The sequence below is a fragment of the Pungitius pungitius genome, chromosome 9 (assembly GCF_949316345.1).
Source record: "Pungitius pungitius chromosome 9, fPunPun2.1, whole genome shotgun sequence".
NCBI classification, from domain to species: domain Eukaryota; kingdom Metazoa; phylum Chordata; class Actinopteri; order Perciformes; family Gasterosteidae; genus Pungitius; species Pungitius pungitius.
In genome coordinates this window covers 9,693,310-9,701,313 of record NC_084908.1, presented here as the reverse complement: position 1 = coordinate 9,701,313, position 8,004 = coordinate 9,693,310, and positions in this window count along the sequence as shown.

Sequence of the window (8,004 nt, the reverse complement as noted above, 5' to 3'; positions counted from 1 at the left end):
TAATCCCCTTGTGCTCAAAGGCAACCGCTCCAGGTGACGTCAAAACAGGTCGTTGCACACACACAAGGGGGAAAAAGAATAATTTGACATTTGTGGATGGCACTTGTCCTCATTCTTGGGATTTGGATGAGTAGATCTGCACTATTTTCAGGTTTGTTCAATAAGCAAAGTTCCTGATTCTTGAGAAGATTAGAGCTGGCTCTCTTTGCAGTTGAAAAAGGGCAAAAGAACAAACAGGCATTGGTGTTTCAAATGCAGTTGCAACAGTGTCTAAAGTCCTCTATTACCACGTGTGTAGTGCGTTTTGGACCATAATGTGATTTTGTAATCATTCATTTAATTTGTTCTCACCCTCTGCACAGCCTGTCCTCGTTCTCCTTCTCTCTGCTTAACGTCTCTGTCTGGTCCCTCCTACGCATTCCCTGTCAGTTGATCAGACCAGACATTTTAGCAGCCCCCCCACTGCAGGTCCCTCCCAACACAATGTCGTGCACCACAGTTTCTTTATCACTATAAATAATCCAGGCCCCCATCTAAAACTAAAAAGGCAGTGAAAGGACTTAACAAATGCAAAACATGCAGAGCCCTATTGAAAGATAGATTCGGCTGATTATTCCATGCACCCCAAACTGCATGTCTCCATATTACGTAATGCATAATAACCATTGCTTTTATAATTGTTGTTGTTGTTGACCCACATGTTGTTGTTACCCAATGACGCTCGGTATAGAAGGTAATTCACTGCATACATGTCCTTTGTTCCCTACTCCTTCAAATAGCTTCCCCACCAAATTAGGCTTCTCTGCGGTCCATCGAGCATGTCTAGAGATTATCACACACACAGACACACACACACACACACACACACACACACACACACTGAGTGACTGACAGCTGCTGAAAGGCAAAAAGATAAAGATCAGAGCTCTGGTTCTTAAAGCCCAAATCAATAATTTGTAAAAAAAACGGTGACATTAACATTTCAGAGACAAATGATTAACATATTCAATGTATATGCTATTGTCTGTATATTTTAAGAAAATGGTATTCATTCACTTTGTTCTAAGTGTATGTATGTAGCTGCATTCTTAGCTCTTTTCAACCCCTTCATAAATTAGAATAATTTATTGAGAGATGCTGCCCCTCACCCTCCTAGTGTTGGTCACATGGGCGGGATTCTTCCCCTCCAGGACAATAGACCGCCTGATAAAAGGATGTGTGTATCGTAGCGAACTTTGGTAAATTCTTGAAATCTGTCAATGCAGATGTGTACTAAATCCTGATTGGCTCTGGTAAGCCAGGGTGTCCAGGAGCAGCTTTTCTCTGTAGGTTATCTGTTAATTTGTTCAGAAAGGACCCATTGATTTCCATTCAGTTGTCTGTCATCAGGGAGGACAGGGACCTGGGCTACTGCAAGGCCATAATAATATCAATCATTTCCTCTCTAGCACTTACTGTTTTTGTACTATCTGGATTGTGAGTCTGTAATAAAGATTTGACATAGCACGTAAAAATATAAATACAAACCTTATAAAATATGAGATATCTAAAGGTGTAAAGCACAGTAAGAGGTTAACTTATATAAATCTGAATCTTGATGTACAATTTCCATTTCCCTGAGAGAGCCTGTAATTGTGCCCTTTCATGGGAGAAGGCATGCACAGTGTACACCAGCATGCGAGTCAATTGGATAATAGTCTCATGTTTGGGGGAGTTCAGATCCTAACCTCATGAATGACACAGTGACATCGTACACTGGCACACGGTGAACACAAAAGCAACCCATAAACCAAGCAACGGATGGATTTATCCAGACGAGTGATTTATGACCCGTCAGTCTGCTTGGGAGCTGACTGCACCAGCTTCCAAACTGTTTTTTAATTAGTGGCCCATCCCGCTTCATCGATCTGCTCTCTAACTACGCCGCGATGGCTTGCTATGGATCAGCTGTCCTCGCAACAGACACAGCAGCAAAGCCATCTGCGCACCTCTGCAACACTCAGCCAGAACCTTCACTGCATTCACTCCATTAAGGGAGATAAATATTTCAGCTCTTTACCAGCCGGAAGTGTTGCAGGAATGTTGTTGAAACTCGAGTCCCAAAGGCTCAGAATGAGTTGCCTTTAAATTATGCTCACGGATAATTGAATGCTTCTGTGGTTTTCCTCCTGTTCAATAGCTGTTAACGTGTGTACAGTGACACAGTATATCAGCCTCTGGGCCGCCTGCCAATAGGTGAACGACTGCAGTCAGCACTTTCAGAGATGGGGTGGGGCGGGGGGGGACACGTGCGCACTGTGGGCCTGGCGGTGGGGGTGGAGGGGGTTGGGGCCTTGACATCGCGTGTCTTTGTTGTGTTGGTGTAGTGCAGCAAACAGGGGCGGGGCCTAGGGTCCAAGGTGAAGAGGTTCCTCACAAAAAGGAGAATGAATGACGATATCGTGCGTGAGATGGACACACAGTCATGAATTCCATCGACTAATTTGAGTATTTAGTGATTCGTTTTTGTGCGTTCAACCGTAAATTATGAGCCTGGTCAAAGACGATGATTATGCACTTCTACACGGCCATCATCGAGTCCATCCTCTGCTCCTCCATCACCGTGTGGTACGCTGCAGCCACAGCCAAGGACAAGGGCAGGCTGCAGCGTGTCATCCACTCTGCGGAGAGGGTGATTGGCTGCAATCTTCCGTCTCTCCAGGACTTGTTCGCTGCCAGGACTCTGAAGCGGGCCAGAAAGATTGTAGCCGACCCCTCCCACCCTGGACATGAACTGTTTGTGCCCCTTCCATCCGGCAGGAGGCTGAGGTCCATCAGGACTAAGACCTCCCGCCACACGAACAGTTTCTTCCCTTCGGCAGTCGGGCTCATCAACAGAGCCCGGGCCCCCCCTGACTGACTCTGACTCCCAGGTTCCTTCATCACTGTGTCACTTTCACTCGTCACTTTATCCTTATTTTTATTCCTAATTTTATCTTATCTCCTCTAACTTACTAACCCATAGCTTTAGTTTTTAGCGTACTAACCCTTAGCTTATATTTTATGTTTTATTATACTTTTATTTTATTTTTATCTTATTTGCACTATGTCGTCTTTATTGTACTGTCTTCTATGCACCTTCCGCCAAGACAATTTCCATGTATGTACAACATATTATGGCAATAAACGTTTCCTGATTCCTGATTCCTGATTCCACTGGGCTTCATCTGCATGGCCCAGCTGTAGATGAAGAAACTCTCATCAGTTCATTTTTCAGACATTTTTCCTTCCACATAATGAAGGCAGTGTGTCAAGCTGGTCATGCTGCCTGTGAGATAAGAGGTGGGATACGCTCACCATGAAGAATCCTCCGTGGCCTGTAACAGCACACTGCCAAAACAAATGAATCTGAGGTTTACCACATCTGTTTCGTAGTTTCTCTTGCTCAATACGAGCCTTTGATAGCATTTAATTTGATCAATGGTGACATTTGATTAATGAAAGCAGCCATTAGTGTCATATGCTCTCATAACTTCCACTGCTTTCATTGAGAGAACAATCGCTCCGGCCCTCAATTTCTTCCCCGTTGAGTTTTAAGACAGATCATAACGCCGTATAGTGGTTCTCTGCTGATTATGAACGATGCCTTGCAATTACCCTGCACTCACCCCTGACTAGCAGCTTAGATTAAATGACTCACTTCCACGGAAATTATCAGCAGCAGTCCATCGCCGTGTTGTTCTTTGTGCGTCAAGGTTGGACTGGATGTTGCCGCTCAAACGGGCACAGAGGAGTAAGGTGTTTGAAACACCATCCCCCTACTCACACACACACACACCACACACACCATCTACAAGGACATCATCACCTTCAGAGGGCCGAAGGCTGAACAGCAGTAACAGAGGTGATTAAACCACAATGTCACTAAACCAACAAAGGCAATGATTCCATACACAGGAAATACAGTGCCTGTGCACGTCTGTTTGGAGACTACATATAGCGCGTGGATCAGAATAAGAGACTCTGGAGACAGGTAACCTTGATTCCTGCAGCCCTTTTGTGTGGGGAAGGGAGTGTCCCTTTATGTCCCCACATCTGGTTGCTATTGAGGCACTTTAAATCCCCCCCCCCCCCCAATAATCTCACACTTCAAAACGTATCCTTGATTGATGAAATGTGCTGTGTGTCAGGCCGGGGCAAGACACCTTCTCCCTTCCTGTCTTTGTGTGTGTCTCTCTCTCACTCTCTCTAATGTCTTTGTTTCTCTCTCCTATCAGGTGCTATCCCGATGATTGGGTTACACCTGTGCTGGCCAATCAGGGCAGGGCTCAACAATAAGAGGAGGAAGACAGAGGGGGTTATTCTGCTTTGCTTGACTGCATGGTGACACCGGGAGTTGTGAAAGTTTAGCAGTGGGAGGTTGTGGAGCCTGTGTGTCTACCCTGAACGTGGCTACTTTCTGTTGCTTTTGTCTAAAAACACTAAGTTAGTGGTTGATACCTCTTCCTATATTTTGGGTTTGCCCGAGATGTTTTTGGAGCAGTATGCACTGCCACTTCTGTTATCGGGTTCTCACAAATAGGTAGACAGACATAGTTGTGTTGTATTAATTTCTTTTGTTTTGCACATGAAGGGGACGTAACAATGAAACCTTATTTACCTTGTTTCAGTGGAGCTAAAATCATCAGCAGGAGCCTGAAGCAACACCTCCTTAGTCCAGTCAAATGGAAATATCGAAGTAAATAAATGATTGTCTTCTGTAATTTGTTTAAAACAGAATACATTTCAATGATGTGCTCAACAATAACTCTCACATCTCGTGTTTTTTTATATATTTCCAATCTTTATGATTAGAATACAAAGACGGGTGCTTTCATGAACCCACTCAGAGTTATCCCCTGACTGCAGTTCCTCTCAGCACTGAGAAAGGAAAATCTGAAACCGCATCTCAAAGGTACAACTAATGTAGTGTGTTTGCTGTCTTGACGGTTACCATGGTCTTCAGAGTTTAATATAACGCCGTTGTTTTATTGTCCAGTGGCCCCAGAAAACAATTATTGCAGCTCTAAACCATTGTTTTGGTGTTTTGCATCATACCTTCATCTCTCTTGCAGAGAGCAAGATGAAACCATAGTAAACGGTCTAAAACCTGTGAGTTAGGTTTAAAGCTTCAGTCAGCCATCCACTGATGTTTTGAGCCTTTATGCTAAGGAGTAAAGGCTCAAACCAGGGGACAGAAATCAAAGGCAAAACCCCATTACACTTCCATTTGATTATTTTGAGTATAAAAGAAACATGAGCTACTGTTATGTGATGGGTGCCGACTGTCCTAACATTTGTGTGGGACACAGAAATGTGCAGGCTCTTTTTATTCTTAGAAATCACTCATTATGGTCGAATCAGATTTAATTATCCTCGATGTGTCGTAGTCTCATCCTAATTAATCTGTGCAGCACTTCTGCTTTGGCAAAACGAGGAAGGACCACGAAAACATTTCTCATGAACATAAAATGTTGCTATCTTTTTGTTTTATAATTTCACTGGAAATAAGTGGATGTTTTTACTGAAAAGGTCTGAAGCAACTCGCCAGCAGGTGTTAAACCGCAAGAAAGTGGTGACGTTATTTTAATAATTTACAAAAGAGACCAAAGAAGCACTGAATAAAATCAAGACTCAGCAGAGGTTTCATCTGATCTTTCAACTGATTCGGATGCATCTGTCATCCGAGCTAATTTGAACTGAGTGAACTGAGTTCTTCATTCTTATTTGAAACAGAAACATCTAAAAATGATCAGAGAAATCACTTTTCTTTTTTAATGCTTTGAGCTTCTGGCTATTAATTATTCCATTTGTTACCCATACTGTTCTTTCAAGGCCTTTCATGCCCCACACTACCATAATGAGCATTATTTTCAACAGGAAGTTCAATTTCTTTGTGTTGTCTCCCTCAAAATGCTGTGTCATAGTCTGCAGACTGGATGTTGAATAGAAAGCCCTGATGGGCTCAGCTGCTCTATAATGGATTAGGCAGCAGCAGCAGCACAGACCTCTCACCCCCCAAAAGAGCTGAAGGAACAATTTAGAATAGAAGGTACACTGTGATATTTAGATACACTGTTTATCTCAAAAGTATTAGATTGTGTGTGTCAAAGAGATGAAAATAACTGATTCATATTTTCTGTCAGCGGTTGTGTGCTGCAGCACAAGGTTACTCTAAGGACACATCCCTGTAGGTCGAACTTGTTTTGCTTCTCTCCTGCACCCTCCCTGTCCTCCTCCAACATAATGAGTCCCATGTGAATGGGGACCAACCAGCACTTTGTCCTCATGTCACTGACTAAAGCCTCTCCCAGCCAAATTGTAGGGGTTGCATAAAAGTGACATTGATGAATGGAAGGAGATTTTACACATTTTTTAACTGAAAGTCATCATATAATTGACGTAAAACCCAATCCCAGAAATGCTTCATTGTCCATTAGATATAATGGAGAATTTAAATGCCTGGTTTACAATGCTGATGTTTCCTGAAAAATGAACCACGAACCATAAAACGCTGCTGACTGAATCGTGTGACTTTTCCTGAAGCAGGAAGTGAAAACGTTTTTTTCAGCATAGTGCAGTGTGCTGAGCTACTGCTGCTCATGATCCATGTATCAGTTTCTCAATGCACCTTCCGCCCTCCCTTTTGATGCAGGTGAAACCCTTTTTCTGTATTACGGTGGGGTTAAAATCTATTTAATCACAATTGGTAGTGATGAATCATACATTTGACCACAGCTAGACCTGGTGTGATGTGTCTTTCTATAGGCTTTGCGTATATCAAATATGGTAGTTACCGGTGAGGCTCTTGTGTTTTGGTATAAATAATTGCATAATGCACATGCATTTAGCTTTGTACAAGTTATTCAGCTTTCCAGTATTCATTTTTACCCATTTGCATTTTCAAATTTAGAACATTTCCTTTGAAAAATACAATGAAAAACATGAGGCACATCTAAAGTAGATTAAGTCAGTTAGCCATTGTTCTACAAAGCAAATCTTTACACCTAAATAAAATTTACTACACTATTTAAAACACATGAAGACCATTTTCTGATTATTAAGATGCACTTCACAGCTAAAGTAATTAGTTTTCAGGTTGAATACCCCCAATATCTCATCCTCAAAGCGTAGATGGAGGTCACAAATAGAGCTGCGACCTTCCCCCTTTTATCACATCGTCCTTCGGTCTGTCTGTCTGCATGTCTGGCTCAGCCGGCTCTGTCTCTGCTATTATTAGCACTGAGAAAAAACATCACAGTGATGCCTTGGTTAATAGAGGAAGCCACGTGACACACAGGGCCTACCTCAAAATGACTCAGTATTTTTTGCAAGGCAGAAAATAGAAAGAACAGGTAGCAACAGACTATCTTTGGCCATACTACTTCAGTGTACCATTATTCAAAGTATCTTCTGATCCCCATAAATCTTTCTAGGTACCTTCTGAATCCTTTCATATTGCTGCCTTTTGATATCTTTGTCTACAACTCTGTCCCTCTGAAAGGCGTAAATCACAGAGGCTGCCTGAGCACAGCAGGATGCCAAGGCAACAGCAGCTTCAATTCACAAATTAACACTTTGAATACAGGTGCAGCGAGAACATGCACATCCATCTGTTGCTGATTCTAATCGTGAAACTATTCATATTAACAATTCATTGAAATGTGCCTGGCTGCCAGTGTTTAAAGGTTAGCAAAGTAACTGAGAGATTCCCCTCTCTGCAAGATCAGTGGTGTGTTTGACTTAGCTTAGCATAGCACAAAGCAATAGATATAAGGAAAAACATTTGGACATTTGGACTATTGTAAAATTAGAAAAAATAATAATACAGTTTAATAGGCCATTAGCTTAGACATGCCTTACTGACCTCGGTCCTTTGACGAAGTCATGCTGAGGTTGCTGGCTTTGCACATTTTCCCCAAAATCCAGTCCAGTAATGTGCAAAAAGACAATCTCTTCTTGTGGAAAAAGTCTTTTGTGGAGGCT